Genomic DNA, 18,212 nt, shown 5'->3' on the forward strand with positions numbered 1-18,212 from the left:
TCGCTAAAAGAAACCTTTTCATTTCGAGATATATTCAGTCTTTGTCATGTAGCAAGTTATATTTATCTTGTTTAATTGGAGTATAGAACATAGCATTAACGACTGTAAACTAGTAACAGCCGTAATTCATGTGGGTCAGGTCAGTTTGCGATAAAGTTGAAAACAAAAACGGAAGTCAGTGGGCTAGGCTGAGTTTGCGTGAATGGGCGGGGTGCAGCTCCGCCTTTGTGGTTTTGCAGCCAGCACCCTCTCCAAAATAACCACAGTTTTTTCCCTCAGTGTAATTTGATCTATTTCTTGGGAAGATGGATGGATGGATGGATGGAGATATATATATATATATATATATATATATATATATATATATATATATATATATATATATATATATATATATATATATATATATATCAATAATTATTTTTAATATAGCCTTTTTCAATACCAAACTTTCAATACCAAACAAAAATGAACTACAATAAAATTACTGGCACACTAAATTCCAATTCTCCTCAATGGGACTTGAACTTGCCAACTGATCTCCCTTACACAACACCAAACGAGGTGCTTTACTTGATTTGGGAGGGGGGAATAAAAGCAGTAAAACAATAAAACTTTGAACATTACAACACAAAGAGAAAATAAATAATGTTACAGCAATTGCGGAATGCCATATGCGGGATTCGAACCCGCCGCAACGACCAACCAGTAGGTGTCAAACCATGACTAATGAGTGCAAGCCTTGGCGCTCAGGGACACCCATCAGTATGTGATTGTGAGGCCACAGCACATACGTTTTAGACTGGGTGGGATTCTTATACCCAACAGGAGTCTTCTGCCACTAGTTAACTAGTGAGGTACTAGTGAGGTGCAGATATGCTCACTAGTTAACTAGTGAGCATATCTGCACCTCACTAGTTAACTAGTGAGCAAATCCGCACCTCACTAGTTAACTAGTGAGCAAATCCGCACCTCACTAGTTAACTAGTGAGCAAATCTGCACCTCACTAGTTAACTAGTGAGCAAATCCGCACCTCACTAGTTAACTAGTGAGCAAATCCGCACCTCACTAGTTAACTAGTGAGCATATCTGCGCCTCACTAGTTAACTAGTAAGCAAATCTGCACGTCACTAGTTAACTAGTGAGCATATCTGCGCCTCACTAGTTAACTAGTGAGCAAATCCGCACCCTACTAGTTAACTAGTTGGCGTTTTGGGGCCCACTAGTTAACTAGTGAGCATATCTGCACCTTACTAGTTAACTAGTGATGCTTTTTTGCACCTTACTAGTAAACTAGTGGGCGCTTAAGGGTGCACTAGTTAACTAGTGAGCAAATCTGCACCTCACTAGTTAACTAGTGAGCATATCCACACCCTACTAGTTAACTTGTGGGCGTTTTGGGGCCCACTAGTGAACTAGTGACACTTATTTTGCACCTCACTAGTTAACTAGTGGACATTTGTACCCTCTCTAGTTAACTAGTGAGCAGTTCCGCCTTCACAAGTTTACATGTAAGTGTCACACTGAAGCCACTACTAGTTTACTAGCTGAGGTTCCTCTGGCCAGCATGTTAACTTGTGTGCCGCATGCAAATGTTTGGGGTGAGATTTTGCAAAATTCCGCACTGTGATTGGTTGTCATATTTTATTTTAACATAGTGAGCCAATAGAAAGCCTCAATTTGAGAAATTCTCTGCCTCCTAATTAGAATTCTGTGCAACTAGCTAGCTAGTGTGAATGTAGGCTTGAACTAGTTTATTGGTATACATTTATGTCCTCACTAGTTAACTAGTTTGGACAATGGATGCATCAACTAGGTAACTAGAGAGCCTGCTACAATCAACTAGCTAGCTAGTGAGTCATTAATGGTTCACTAGTTAACTAGTGGCACTGCCCTACTCCAACTACTTAACTAGTTAGGAGTTTTGCCTTCACTAGTGAACATGTGGACACTTTGAACTGTCACTAGTTAACTAGTGAGACACAAAAACCTTCAACTAGCTGACTGGTATGCATTTTAGCCCTTACTAGTTAACTAGTGAGCCATTTTTGTGTCACCTAGTTAACTAGGAAGCCAAAATGTGTTCACTAGTCAACTAGTGGGCATTTCTTCTGTCACTAGTTAACTGGTGTGCACATTTTGGCCATCACTAGTTAACTAGTGAGACACAAAAACCTTCAACTAGCTGACTGGTATGCATTTTGGCCTTTACTAGTTAACTAGTGAGCCATTTTGTGTCACCTAGTTAACTAGTGAAGCCAAAATGTGTTCACTAGTTAACTAGTGAACATTTCTGTCTCCCACTAGTTAACTGGTGGGCTCATTTTGACCCTGACTAGTTAACTAGTGAGACACAAATACCTTCAACTAGCTGACTGGTATGCATTTTGGCCTTTACTAGTTAACTAATGAGCCATTTTTGTGTCAGCTAGTTAACTAGTGAAGGTCAAAATGTGTTCACTAGTTAACTAGCGTGTACAGTTTGACCCTCACTAGTTAACTAGTTGACCTGTTGACAAGATATCAGAATTAATGCTCAAGCGGCTGGCCAAATTGGGCAAAGTTAACAAGTGGGATTTTTACATTCAGTAGTCAGCTAGTATGAGTTTTTGTACCTTACTAGTTGACTAGTAAAAACTAAATGTGTTTTAACTAGTTAACTAGTGGACATTGATCTGTCCACTAGTTAACTAGTGAACACACTGAGCAATACTAGTTAACTAGTAAGATATGAAACATTTTAACTAGTTAACTAGAGAGAATTTAGGCCTTACTAGTTAACTAGTTGACATTTAGGCTGTCACTATTTAACTAGTTGACACAAACTTGGCTAACTAGTTAACTAGTGGACAGAAATGGCTTACATGTTCATGACAATTCTGGCTGATATCCTGATATCAGAATAAATGCTCATTTGGCTTGCCATAAGTCTCCTTCTGATATCATGTAGAAACAAGCAGTCTCCTTCTGACATCATGTAGAAACAAGCAGTCTCCTTCTGATAGCATGTAGAAACAAGCAGTCTCCTTCTAACATCATATAGAAACAAGCAGTCTCCTTCTGATATCATGTAGAAACAAGCAGTCTCCTTCTGACATCATAAAGAAACAAGCAGTCTGCCTCTGACATCATAAAGAAACAAGCAGTCTCCTTCTGACCATGTCGAAACAAGCAGTCTGCCTCTTACATCATAAAGAAACAAGCAGTCTCCTTCTGATATCATGTCGAAACAAGCAGTCTCCTTCTGATATCATGTAGAAACAAGCAGTCTCCTTCTGACATCATGTCGAAACAAGCAGTCTGCCTCTGACATCATAAAGAAACAAGCAGTCTCCTTCTGACATCATGTAGAAACAAGCAGTCTCCTTCTGACATCATGTAGAAACAAGCAGTCTCCTTCTGACATCATGTAGAAACAAGCAGTCTCTTTCTGACATCATGTAGAAACAAGCAGTCTCCTTCTGATATCATGTAGAAACAAGCAGTCTCCTTCTGACATCATAAAGAAACAAGCAGTCTCCTTCTGACATCATGTAGAAACAAGCAGTCTCCTTCTGATATCATAAAGAAACAAGCAGTCTCCTTCTGATATCATGTAGAAACAAGCAGTCTCCTTCTGACATCATGTAGAAACAAGGAGTCTCCTTCTGACATCATGTAGAAACAAGCAGTCTCCTTCTGATATCATGTAGAAACAAGCAGTCTCCTTCTGACATCATGTAGAAACAAGCAGTCTCCTTCTGATATCATGTAGAAACAAGCAGTCTCCTTCTGACATCATGTAGAAACAAGCAGTCTCCTTCTGACATCATGTAGAAACAAGCAGTCTCTTTCTTATATCATGTAGAAACAAGCAGTCTCTTTCTTATGTCATGTAGAAACAAGATATATATGTCTGATATATATCAGAATATATATATGCTTGTTGAATATAAATCTTCATTAAAACGTTTAAATGTTCGTTTTTAAAAACGTTAAAATCATCATTAAAATGTTTAAATGTTCATTAAAACATTAAATTCTTCATTAAAAAGTTAAAATGGTCATTAAAACATTAAAATTTTCATTTTTAAAAACGTTAAACTGTTCATTAGAATGTTTAAAGGTTCATTAAAACGTTTAAATGTTCATTTTTAAAAACGTTAAATTCATCATTAAAATGTTTAAATGTTCATTAAAACGTTAAATTCTTCATTAAAATGTTTAAATGTTCATTTTTAAAAACGTTTAAAGGTTCATTAAAGCATTAAATTTTTCATTAAAACGTTTAAATGTTCATTTTGTGAAACAAGCAGTCTCCTTCTGATATCATAAAGAAACAAGCAATCTCCTTCTGATATCATAAAGAAACAAGCAGTCTCCTTCTGATATCATGTAGAAACAAGCAGTCTCCTTCTGACATCATGTAGAAACAAGCAGTCTCCTTTTGATATCATAAAGAAACAAGCAGTCTCCTTCTGATATCACGTAGAAACAAGCAGTCTCCTTCTGATATCATGTAGAAACAAGCAGTCTCCTTCTGACATCATGTAGAAACAAGCAGTCTCCTTCTGACATCATGTAGAAACAAGCAGTCTCCTTCTGATATCATGTAGAAAACAAGCAGTCTCCTTCTGATATCATAAAGAAAAAAGCAGTCTACATCTGACATCATAAAGAAACAAGCAGTCTCCTTCTGACATCATAAAGAAACAAGCAGTCTGCCTCTGACATCATAAAGAAACAAGCAGTCTGCCTCTGACATCATAAAGAAACAAGCAGTCTCCTTCTGACATCATGTCGAAACAAGCATTCTCCTTCTGACATCATAAAGAAACAAGCAGTCTTCTTCTGACATCATGTAGAAACAAGCAGTCTCCTTCTGATATCACATAGAAACAAGCAGTCTCCTTCTGATATCATGTAGAAAACAAGCAGTCTCCTTCTGATATCATAAAGAAAAAAGCAGTCTACATCTGACATCATAAAGAAACAAGCAGTCTCCTTCTGACATCATGTAGAAACAAGCAGTCTCCTTCTGACATCATAAAGAAACAAGCAGTCTGCCTCTGACATCATAAAGAAACAAGCAGTCTGCCTCTGACATCATAAAGAAACAAGCAGTCTCCTTCTGACATCAAGTTGAAACAAGCAGTCTCCTTCTGACATCATAAAGAAACAAGCAGTCTTCTTCTGACATCATGTAGAAACAAGCAGTCTCCTTCTGATATCACGTAGAAACAAGCAGTCTCCTTCTGATATCATGTCGAAACAAGCAGTCTGCCTCTGACATAATAAAGAAACAAGCAGTCTCCTTCTGACATCATGTAGAAACAAGCAGTCTCCTTCTGACATCATGTAGAAACAAGCAGTCTCCTTCTGACATCATGTAGAAACAAGCAGTCTCTTTCTGACATCATGTAGAAACAAGCAGTCTCCTTCTGATATCATGTAGAAACAAGCAGTCTCCTTCTGATATCATGTAGAAACAAGCAGTCTCCTTCTGACATCATGTAGAAACAAGCTGTCTCCTTCTGATTTCATAAAGAAACAAGCAGTCTGCCTCTGACATCATAAAGAAACAAGCAGTCTGCCTCTGACATAATAAAGAAACAAGCAGTCTCCTTCTGACATCATGTTGAAACAAGCAGTCTCCTTCTGACATCATAAAGAAACAAGCAGTCTGCCTCTGACATCATAAAGAAACAAGCAGTCTTCTTCTGACATCATGTAGAAACAAGCAGTCTCCTTTTGACATCATGTAGAAACAAGCTGTCTCTATGGCAAGCCAAATGAGCATTTATTCTGATATCAGGATATCAGCCAGAATTGTCATGAACATGTAAGCCATTTCTGTCCACTAGTTAACTAGTTAGACATGTTTGTGTCAACTAGTTAAATATCGAGGGTGAAAATGTGCCCACTAGTTAACTAGTGACAGCAGAAATGCGCACTAGTTAACTAGTGAACACATTTAGGCTTCAGTAGTTAACTAGTTGACACAAAAACTCCTCACTAGTTAACTAGTAAAAGCAGAAATGCATAGCAGTCAGCTACTTGAAGGTATTTGTCTCACTAGTTAACTAGTGAGGGTCAAAATGTGCACACTAGTTAACTTGTGGTAGACATAAATGCGCACTAGTTAACTAGTGAACATATTTTGGCTTCACTAGTTAACTAGTTGACACATAAATGGCTCACTAGTTAACTAGTAAAGACCAAAATGCATACCAGTCAGCTAGTTGAAGGTTTTTGTGTCTCACTAGTTAACTAGTGATGGCCAAAATGTGCACACTAGTTAACTTGTGGTAGACATAAATGTGCACTAGTTAACTAGTGAACACATTTTGGCTTCACTAGTTAACTAGTTGTCACATAAATGGCTCACTAGTTAACTAGTAAAGGCCAAAGTGCATACCAGTCAGCTAGTTGAAGGTTTTTTGTGTCTCACTAGTTAACTATTGATGGCCAAAATGTGCACATTAGTTAACTAGTGAAGGCTTAACTCCTAACTAGTTAACTAGTTGGAGTAGGTCAGTGCCACTAGTTAACTAGTGAACCATTAATGGCTCACTAGCTAGCTAGTTGATGGCAGCAGGCTCACTAGTTACCTAGTTGATGCATCCATTGTCCAAACTAGTTAACTAGTGAGGACATAAATGTATACTAGTAAACTAGTTCAAGTCTACATTCACACTAGCTAGCTAGTTGCGCAGAATTCTAATTAGGAGGCGGAGAATTTCTCAAATTAAGACTCTCTATTGGCTCCCTGTGTCAAAATAAAATATGACAACCAATCACAGTGCGGAATTTCGTAAAATCCCACCCCAAACATTTGCATGCAGCACACAAGTTAACATGCTGGCCAGAGGAACCTCAGCTAGTGAACTAGTAGTGGCTTCAGTGTGACACTTACATGTAAACTTGTGAAGGCAGAACTGCTCACTAGTTAACTAGAGAGGGTACAAATGTCCACTAGTTAACTAGTGAGGTGCAAAATAAGTGTCACTAGTTCACTAGTGGGCCCCAAATCGCCCACAAGTTAACTAGTAAGGTGCGGATATGCTCACTAGTTAACTAGTGAGGTGCAGATTTGCTCACTAGTTAACTACTGCGCCCTAAAGCGCCCACTAGTTAACTAGTAAGGTGCAAAAAAGCATCACTAGTTAACTTGTAAAGTGCAGATATGCTCACTAGTTAACTAGTGGGCCCCAAAATGTCAACAAGTTAACTAGTAGGGTGCGGATTTGCTCACTAGTTAACTAGTGAGGCACAGATATGCTCACTAGTTAACTAGTGATGTGTGGATTTGCTCACTAGTTAACTAGTGAGGTGCAGATTTGCTCACTAGTTAACTAGTGTGCCCTAAAGCACCCACTAGTTAACTAGTAAGGTGCAAAAAAGCATCACTAGTTAACTTGTAAAGTGCAGATATGCTCACTAGTTAACTAGTGGGCCCCAAAACGCCAACTAGTTAACTAGTAGGGTGCGGATTTGCTCACTAGTTAACTAGTGAGGCACAGATATGCTCACTAGTTAACTAGTGAAGTGCGGATTTGCTTACTAGCTAACTAGTGAGGCGCGGATTTGCTCACTAGTTAACTAGTGAGGTGCGGATTTGCTCACTAGTTAACTAGTGAGGTGCGGATTTGCTCACTAGTTAACTAGTGAGGTACGGATTTGCTCACTAGTTAACTAGTGAGGTGCAGATATGCTCACTAGTTAACTAGTGAGGTGCAGATATGCTCACTAGTTAACTAGTGCGCACAAGACGCACACTAGTTGCTGTTTTTGGAGCAATCTAGTTTACTTGTTATGTAAAAATGTGTTCTTACTAGTTAACTAGTGACAAATTTACCTTCACTAGTTAACTAGTTGACATATTTGGCCTTTCTAGTTCACTTGTAATGGGACAGGAAGCACTCACTAGTTAACTAGTGAGCATATCTGCATTATAATTTTTTCTCACTAGCTTATAGAGGGCAAACTGAGCCTTACATGTTAAGTAGTGAACACAAAACACTGTCACTAGTTAACTAGCTGCAGAAAAATGCCCCTAAAACTAGTAAATTTGTGGAATTTGAATAAATACACACTTGGCTGGCATTCTGTGTAACATGTTAACTAGTTCGACCGCTGTACTGCTCACTAGTTAGCTAGTGAGCAAATCCGGCCTTTACATGCAAATGAAGAAATGCAGAACAGCAATGTGATTGGTCCATGTAGGACTGAGAAACAGAGAAAGTATGGCGGACTCTGTTCAGGCTGTTCTAAGAGAAAATTTGATAAACTAAGATCGTTTGAGCACATAAATATGTTTTGACGATATTTGTAGCGAGAAAGTTGTGGTGTATTGCTGTAATCTTTGTTCAGTTAACGTGTGCAGTCTTTAGTTTTCAGTTATTAGTCTGAAAAAGCCTGGAGGCGGAAGGCAGCGGCAGACAGCATGTCTGTTTCTGTTGACAGGAAAGTGCAGAAACTCCGCAGAAATCTCCGTCAGATATATTGTTTCACATTTGTACGGAAGCGACAAGTTTATAATAATAAAAAAGGCTCTATTTTACATACGTTGCTGTAAAGCCTGCCAGCACTCATAGTCTTTTAAAGGTATAAATTTGCGGGGAGATTTAGCACCTAGTGCTGGTTGTCTAGTGACTAACGTGTTCGCCTGCAATGGTGAAGGTCGCGGGTTTGATACTGGATCATACACTTTAGTTTTGTACATTATTTCACTTCTTTTCTTTTGCATAATTTTTGTATTTATGTCAACAAGAAACAAAATACGTAACGGATTAGTGGGCAGAGTTACACACACACACACACACACACACACACACACACAAAACATGTAAACAAGTATTTTATGAGTATGAATCTGATTATTGCCGACAGTCGATATTTAAGCATGTGTGTCCACCTTCCTCAATCCATCCTCGCAAAATAAAATCATCGGCACAGCACAGCAGGCTTTCTCTTGATCCAGAACTAGCACTTCGAAATTGATCATGTCCGCGGCCATCTGCTGCACAATCAGCTGCTCGCATCGCGGGAAACATTGAAAACAGCTTCATGAACTGAGACACAACAGGGTTAACATCGACAAAAAAATCCACAAATAAATCTAAATAATTAATGCCATTTCCGTCTTTTTCCTTGAAATATACAAATAGCAGATCATAAATCTAGAGCAGAAAAAGCTGCTGCAGGAAGCAGGGTCTGTAGTTATTCATGCACCAATTCATCAATGTGATTATTGATCAAGATCAGGTAAACTGATATTAATGTTGCAACATTTGATTTGATCATCTGAATGATACCACACAACTGAATGACCTGTTGAGTCTCTGCATATTCAGGTATTTACTACGGAAAACAAACAACAGCAGGCAGCAGCAGGACTCCCCATGTTATTTCTCGGGTCGCTGGCCCGCGGTCGTCGGGGCCGCTGCGGTCAGCTCTTAGCCGGGAAGCCCTCGTTCGGCTGCGTGGGCTGCTTCACCGTGGACCAGCTCCCAGCAGCCGCTGGTCGGGAGAAACGCTCTGGCTGCAGCTCCGATAAGACCCTACCAACACCTCGCCACAGACAGCACCGCATTAAAAGCCCACAATTACGACCCGCTCCCCAAAGTTACAGTTCTCAAGCACTGATGAACACATACATAACCCACAACAGCTATGAAATGTGTGTTATTTACGGCAAAAAGGAGATATTTTTCAAGCCGACGTGCCAATGTTAACCGCAGTTGGCTTGGAATTGTGCTGATTTTATTATTTTTGTCAATTAAAATCCCCCTTGTTTGCTCTTACGTTTTACGAAAACGCAATATTAATTAAAGCACGCTTTAGTGATCAGCATGTAAAGCAAAGAAGAAATGTGAACATTTCAACCCATTTCGAACCAACCAGTAATATGATTTCTTAATACGGTGCAGCGGCAGCATTTAAAAACCAAAATATAGTTTTTACTCTCCAAAAAAAGGAGAAGACAGTCACGGTGCAGCAACCCATTTTAGTCCATTAATCTCCACAATAAATATCCAGACAGAGAATTTCTATGGCCTCGCTGTAAACTCCAATGTCACCCAGGACCAGTCTTAAAGAGACAACGCGCTTAAAGGGAAAGTGTGTAGATTTCTGGCAATAGGGGGTAGTAAATACCAAAGTCACTGCAAACAAGCTGTATTTTTTGTTCAAGTGAGGACCTTACTAACTAATGCTCATAAAGCCAACAAAACCCTCTGGACTCTAGCTGTAACTCTCAAATTAGGATATGAGATTAATGACTCAGGTTCACGCTCCAATACATTAATTGTTTGAGAAATGCATCTTTTTATGTTGAGTGCCATCCGCCAAATAACACACGAGAAAAGGAAGAAGAAGAGTGTTGTTGCACAGTTTTCAAAGGAGTCAAAAACCACCAGCAAAACCATAAATACAGCTAAATAAACATAGAATCCAACATGGCGTCCTCCAGAGAGTCGGACCCTCGCCTGTGTATTTTATTACTATGAAGGGTACATGAACTGATTAGGAACACAATGTCATAGGGTCAAAGGTCAAGGTTGTGTGAGGTCATATATATATCAAAAATTGCCTGAACGGGTTGAATGATTTTGACCAAATCAGAGGTGATAGCTCCCTATCAAAGGTAGATAAACTGATCAGGTCACAACCTCATAGGGTCAAAGGTCAAGGTTGTGTGAGGCCGTATATATGAAAATTTGGCTTTTGTGTGCAATATCTCCTGAACGGGTTGAAGGATTTTGACAAAATCAGAGGTCATAACTCCCTATCAAAGGTAAATAAACTCATCACATACACAAGTTCATAGGGTCAGAGGTCAGTGTCATGAGAGGTAATATATATGACCAGTCAGGCATATCCCGCGACGCTCTGCATCGATTTGCAGGGCTTTCTTGTTTCTACAGAGTTTATGTAGGGTGCTGCTGGTTTGGGGTGTTATGTCAGCAGGCAGAGTTTAGGAGTCTGACAGCTGTGGGGAAGACACTGTTTCGGGACCTGGTAGTCTTAGTCCATAGGCTCCTGTAGCGCTTCCCAGAGGGCAGGAGGGTGAAGAGTCCATTCGATGGGTGACTGGAGTCTGATGGTTTTCCCTGCCCTTTTCAGACACCAAGAAAAAAGGAGAGTAACTTTATTTTGTTTGTGTGATTTTATTTTGTTGTGTGACTACTGGTTGCAGTTCCCTGTTCAATTGATTGCTGTTCCCTGTTAAATTTAAAAAAGAAAAAAGTCTAAAGTTTTGTTTTGACTGGAGAGAACTAAAAAAGGTTACACTGTCTTCTGGTACTAGCTCAAAATAACAAGTGGTGCTTGCTGCAGAACCACAAAGGCGGAGCTGCACCAGAAGGTGGAGCTGCACCAGAGTCAGCCCCGCCCATTCCAGAATCAGCCCCGCCCATTCCATTAGAGTCAGTCTAATTCCTTCCAGTTGTCAGACTTGATAGCATTCTGGAACCAAAGAGGGTGTTGTAGCTAAAAAATGCGAGATTGAGGACGGAGTTGAGAAGTTAATTGAACAGTTTTTGTAAAGGTTCCATATAATTAAAAATCTAACTTTTGGAACTTTTAATCATGTTATATTGTCATTTCCTCATAAGAAACACGCCAAAGCCATTTTTAGCCTCATTCATGCATTTTCCTCCCATCTCAGCTTCAATTTGGTCTCCTCCCCCGAAGCGGGTCTGGTCTTGGTTCTCAAATCTGGATATTCTGTGAATTTTCTGACAAATTATTTCTGAAATGACTTCTACTGAGACACCGCCAATAAACCATACATCCCATCTCAGAGACACACTGGGCAGCACAATTACATGTAACGCCACTTGATTTATAACAGATGTGGTGGTGTAGTGGTTATGGAGTCAGGTTGACATGCTGTTTCGCCTCCCAGTAGTGTAAGTTTTAGGTAGTTTACAACCTCTTTTCTTCATTTCTAGCTACACTTGCCAGTACTATGTTTACAACAATTTACTGGTATACCGTTTAACATATAATGTGTTTATTTATTTATTTATTCGTTTATTTAGCCAGTGTGAGTCCATTTGTGAGCAGAGTTTCAACTAAAATGCTGTTTAGGAACGACCAAATTCAAAGAACTTTTAGCGACATAAATATTTTGCTGAAAAGAAACATTACAACTAAAATATAAACAAATTGAATGTGGCTAAATAGACTGCTGATGACCCCACCGAGAGTCGAACCAGCATCAGCTGAGGGGAAAGCAAAAACCAACTCAGACAATTTTACCACTAGACTACCAGAGGCCATTCAATAGACTGAAGTGCTGTTGTACACCACTTTTATTAGACCAGCTGTAGGCAGATATTCGCTAAAAGAAACCTTTTCATTTCGAGATATATTCAGTCTTTGTCATGTAGCAAGTTATATTTATCTTGTTTAATTGGAGTATAGAACATAGCATTAACGACTGTAAACTAGTAACAGCCGTAATTCATGTGGGTCAGGTCAGTTTGCGATAAAGTTGAAAACAAAAACGGAAGTCAGTGGGCTAGGCTGAGTTTGCGTGAATGGGCGGGGTGCAGCTCCGCCTTTGTGGTTTTGCAGCCAGCACCCTCTCCAAAATAACCACAGTTTTTTCCCTCAGTGTAATTTGATCTATTTCTTGGGAAGATGGATGGATGGATGGATGGAGATATATATATATATATCAATAATTATTTTTAATATAGCCTTTTTCAATACCAAACTTTCAATACCAAACAAAAATGAACTACAATAAAATTACTGGCACACTAAATTCCAATTCTCCTCAATGGGACTTGAACTCGCCAACTGATCTCCCTTACACAACACCAAACGAGGTGCTTTACTTGATTTGGGAGGGGGGAATAAAAGCAGTAAAACAATAAAACTTTGAACATTACAACACAAAGAGAAAATAAATAATGTTACAGCAATTGCGGAATGCCATATGCGGGATTCGAACCCGCCGCAACGACCAACCAGTAGGTGTCAAACCATGACTAATGAGTGCAAGCCTTGGCACTCAGGGACACCCATCAGTATGTGATTGTGAGGCCACAGCACATACGTTTTAGACTGGGTGGGATTCTTATACCCAACAGGAGTCTTCTGCCCGCCTTCTCATTAGAATATGCATAATTTGTGTTTCAGGCACTAGTTAACTAGTGAGCTGCTGCACTGCCACACATGTAAACTGGTGAAATTTCAATTGTTCCACTAGTTAACTAGTGGACAAAAATGGTCAGCTTGTATGTGTTTTTAGATGCAACTAGTTAACTAGTGAGCAAATCCGCACCTCACTAGTTAACTAGTGAGGTGCAGATATGCTCACTAGTTAACTAGTGAGGTACTAGTGAGGTGCAGATATGCTCACTAGTTAACTAGTCAGCATATCTGCACCTCACTAGTTAACTAGTGAGCAAATCCGCACCTCACTAGTTAACTAGTGAGCAAATCCGCACCTCACTAGTTAACTAGTGAGCAAATCTGCACCTCACTAGTTAACTAGTGAGCAAATCCGCACCTCACTAGTTAACTAGTGAGCAAATCCGCACCTCACTAGTTAACTAGTGAGCATATCTGCGCCTCACTAGTTAACTAGTAAGCAAATCTGCACGTCACTAGTTAACTAGTGAGCATATCTGCGCCTCACTAGTTAACTAGTGAGCAAATCCGCACCCTACTAGTTAACTAGTTGGCGTTTTGGGGCCCACTAGTTAACTAGTGAGCATATCTGCACCTTACTAGTTAACTAGTGATGCTTTTTTGCACCTTACTAGTAAACTAGTGGGCGCTTAAGGGTGCACTAGTTAACTAGTGAGCAAATCTGCACCTCACTAGTTAACTAGTGAGCATATCCACACCCTACTAGTTAACTTGTGGGCGTTTTGGGCCCACTAGTGAACTAGTGACACTTATTTTGCACCTCACTAGTTAACTAGTGGACATTTGTACCCTCTCTAGTTAACTAGTGAGCAGTTCCGCCTTCACAAGTTTACATGTAAGTGTCACACTGAAGCCACTACTAGTTTACTAGCTGAGGTTCCTCTGGCCAGCATGTTAACTTGTGTGCCGCATGCAAATGTTTGGGGTGGGATTTTGCAAAATTCCGCACTGTGATTGGTTGTCATATTTTATTTTAACATAGTGAGCCAATAGAAAGCCTCAATTTGAGAAATTATCTGCCTCCTAATTAGAATTCTGTGCAACTAGCTAGCTAGTGTGAATGTAGGCTTGAACTAGTTTACTAGTATACATTTATGTCCTCACTAGTTAACTAGTTTGGACAATGGATGCATCAACTAGGTAACTAGTGAGCCTGCTACAATCAACTAGCTAGCTAGTGAGTCATTAATGGTTCACTAGTTAACTAGTGGCACTGCCCTACTCCAACTACTTAACTAGTTAGGAGTTTTGCCTTCACTAGTGAACATGTGGACACTTTGAACTGTCACTAGTTAACTAGTGAGACACAAAAACCTTCAACTAGCTGACTGGTATGCATTTTAGCCCTTACTAGTTAACTAGTGAGCCATTTTTGTGTCACCTAGTTAACTAGGAAGCCAAAATGTGTTCACTAGTCAACTAGTGGGCATTTCTTCTGTCACTAGTTAACTGGTGTGCACATTTTGGCCATCACTAGTTAACTAGTGAGACACAAAAACCTTCAACTAGCTGACTGGTATGCATTTTGGCCTTTACTAGTTAACTAGTGAGCCATTTTGTGTCACCTAGTTAACTAGTGAAGCCAAAATGTGTTCACTAGTTAACTAGTGAACATTTCTGTCTCCCACTAGTTAACTGGTGGGCTCATTTTGACCCTGACTAGTTAACTAGTGAGACACAAATACCTTCAACTAGCTGACTGGTATGCATTTTGGCCTTTACTAGTTAACTAATGAGCCATTTTTGTGTCAGCTAGTTAACTAGTGAAGGTCAAAATGTGTTCACTAGTTAACTAGCGTGTACAGTTTGACCCTCACTAGTTAACTAGTTGACCTGTTGACAAGATATCAGAATTAATGCTCAAGCGGCTGGCCAAATTGGGCAAAGTTAACAAGTGGGATTTTTACATTCAGTAGTCAGCTAGTACGAGTTTTTGTACCTTACTAGTTGACTAGTAAAAACTAAATGTGTTTTAACTAGTTAACTAGTGGACATTGATCTGTCCACTAGTTAACTAGTGAACACACTGAGCAATACTAGTTAACTAGTAAGATATGAAACATTTTAACTAGTTAACTAGAGAGAATTTAGGCCTTACTAGTTAACTAGTTGACATTTAGGCTGTCACTATTTAACTAGTTGACACAAACTTGGCTAACTAGTTAACTAGTGGACAGAAATGGCTTACATGTTCATGACAATTCTGGCTGATATCCTGATATCAGAATAAATGCTCATTTGGCTTGCCATAAGTCTCCTTCTGATATCATGTAGAAACAAGCAGTCTCCTTCTGACATCATGTAGAAACAAGCAGTCTCCTTCTGATATCATGTAGAAACAAGCAGTCTCCTTCTAACATCATGTAGAAACAAGCAGTCTCCTTCTGATATCATGTAGAAACAAGCAGTCTCCTTCTGACATCATAAAGAAACAAGCAGTCTGCCTCTGACATCATAAAGAAACAAGCAGTCTCCTTCTGACCATGTCGAAACAAGCAGTCTGCCTCTTACATCATAAAGAAACAAGCAGTCTCCTTCTGATATCATGTCGAAACAAGCAGTCTCCTTCTGATTTCATGTAGAAACAAGCAGTCTCCTTCTGACATCATGTCGAAACAAGCAGTCTGCCTCTGACATCATAAAGAAACAAGCAGTCTCCTTCTGACATCATGTAGAAACAAGCAGTCTCCTTCTGACATCATGTAGAAACAAGCAGTCTCCTTCTGACATCATGTAGAAACAAGCAGTCTCTTTCTGACATCATGTAGAAACAAGCAGTCTCCTTCTGATATCATGTAGAAACAAGCAGTCTCCTTCTGACATCATAAAGAAACAAGCAGTCTCCTTCTGACATCATGTAGAAACAAGCAGTCTCCTTCTGATATCATAAAGAAACAAGCAGTCTCCTTCTGATATCATGTAGAAACAAGCAGTCTCCTTCTGACATCATGTAGAAACAAGCAGTCTCCTTCTGACATCATGTAGAAACAAGCAGTCTCCTTCTGATATCATGTAGAAACAAGCAGTCTCCTTCTGACATCATGTAGAAACAAGCAGTCTCCTTCTGATATCATGTAGAAACAAGCAGTCTCCTTCTGACATCATGTAGAAACAAGCAGTCTCCTTCTGACATCATGTAGAAACAAGCAGTCTCTTTCTTATATCATGTAGAAACAAGCAGTATCTTTCTTATGTCATGTAGAAACAAGATATATATGTCTGATATATATCAGAATATATATATGCTTGTTGAATATAAATCTTCATTTAAACGTTTAAATGTTCGTTTTTAAAAACGTTAAAATCATCATTAAAATGTTTAAATGTTCATTAAAACATTAAATTCTTCATTAAAAAGTTAAAATGGTCATTAAAACATTAAAATTTTCATTTTTAAAAACGTTAAACTGTTCATTAGAATGTTTAAAGGTTCATTAAAACGTTTAAATGTTCATTTTTAAAAACGTTAAATTCATCATTAAAATGTTTAAATGTTCATTAAAACGTTAAATTCTTCATTAAAATGTTTAAATGTTCATTTTTAAAAACGTTTAAAGGTTCATTAAAGCATTAAATTTTTCATTAAAACGTTTAAATGTTCATTTTGTGAAACAAGCAGTCTCCTTCTGATATCATAAAGAAACAAGCAATCTCCTTCTGATATCATAAAGAAACAAGCAGTCTCCTTCTGATATCATGTAGAAACAAGCAGTCTCCTTCTGACATCATGTAGAAACAAGCAGTCTCCTTTTGATATCATAAACAAACAAGCAGTCTCCTTCTGATATCACGTAGAAACAAGCAGTCTCCTTCTGATATCATGTAGAAACAAGCAGTCTCCTTCTGACATCATGTAGAAACAAGCAGTCTCCTTCTGACATCATGTAGAAACAAGCAGTCTCCTTCTGATATCATGTAGAAAACAAGCAGTCTCCTTCTGATATCATAAAGAAAAAAGCAGTCTACATCTGACATCATAAAGAAACAAGCAGTCTCCTTCTGACATCATAAAGAAACAAGCAGTCTGCCTCTGACATCATAAAGAAACAAGCAGTCTGCCTCTGACATCATAAAGAAACAAGCAGTCTCCTTCTGACATCATGTCGAAACAAGCATTCTCCTTCTGACATCATAAAGAAACAAGCAGTCTTCTTCTGACATCATGTAGAAACAAGCAGTCTCCTTCTGATATCACATAGAAACAAGCAGTCTCCTTCTGATATCATGTAGAAAACAAGCAGTCTCCTTCTGATATCATAAAGAAAAAAGCAGTCTACATCTGACATCATAAAGAAACAAGCAGTCTCCTTCTGACATCATGTAGAAACAAGCAGTCTCCTTCTGACATCATAAAGAAACAAGCAGTCTGCCTCTGACATCATAAAGAAACAAGCAGTCTGCCTCTGACATCATAAAGAAACAAGCAGTCTCCTTCTGACATCATGTTGAAACAAGCAGTCTCCTTCTGACATCATAAAGAAACAAGCAGTCTTCTTCTGACATCATGTAGAAACAAGCAGTCTCCTTCTGATATCACATAGAAACAAGCAGTCTCCTTCTGATATCATGTAGAAAACAAGCAGTCTCCTTCTGATATCATGAAGAAAAAAGCAGTCTACATCTGACATCATAAAGAAACAAGCAGTCTCCTTCTGACATCATGTAGAAACAAGCAGTCTCCTTCTGACATCATAAAGAAACAAGCAGTCTGCCTCTGACATCATAAAGAAACAAGCAGTCTGCCTCTGACATCATAAAGAAACAAGCAGTCTCCTTCTGACATCATGTCGAAACAAGCAGTCTGCCTCTGACATCATAAAGAAACAAGCAGTCTCCTTCTGACATCATGTTGAAACAAGCAGTCTGCCTCTTACATCATAAAGAAACAAGCAGTCTCCTTCTGATATCATGTCGAAACAAGCAGTCTGCCTCTGACATAATAAAGAAACAAGCAGTCTCCTTCTGACATCATGTAGAAACAAGCAGTCTCCTTCTGATATCATGTAGAAACAAGCAGTCTCCTTCTGATATCATGTAGAAACAAGCAGTCTCCTTCTGACAT

This window comes from Nothobranchius furzeri, chromosome 9, assembly GCF_043380555.1.
Source record: "Nothobranchius furzeri strain GRZ-AD chromosome 9, NfurGRZ-RIMD1, whole genome shotgun sequence".
NCBI classification, from domain to species: domain Eukaryota; kingdom Metazoa; phylum Chordata; class Actinopteri; order Cyprinodontiformes; family Nothobranchiidae; genus Nothobranchius; species Nothobranchius furzeri.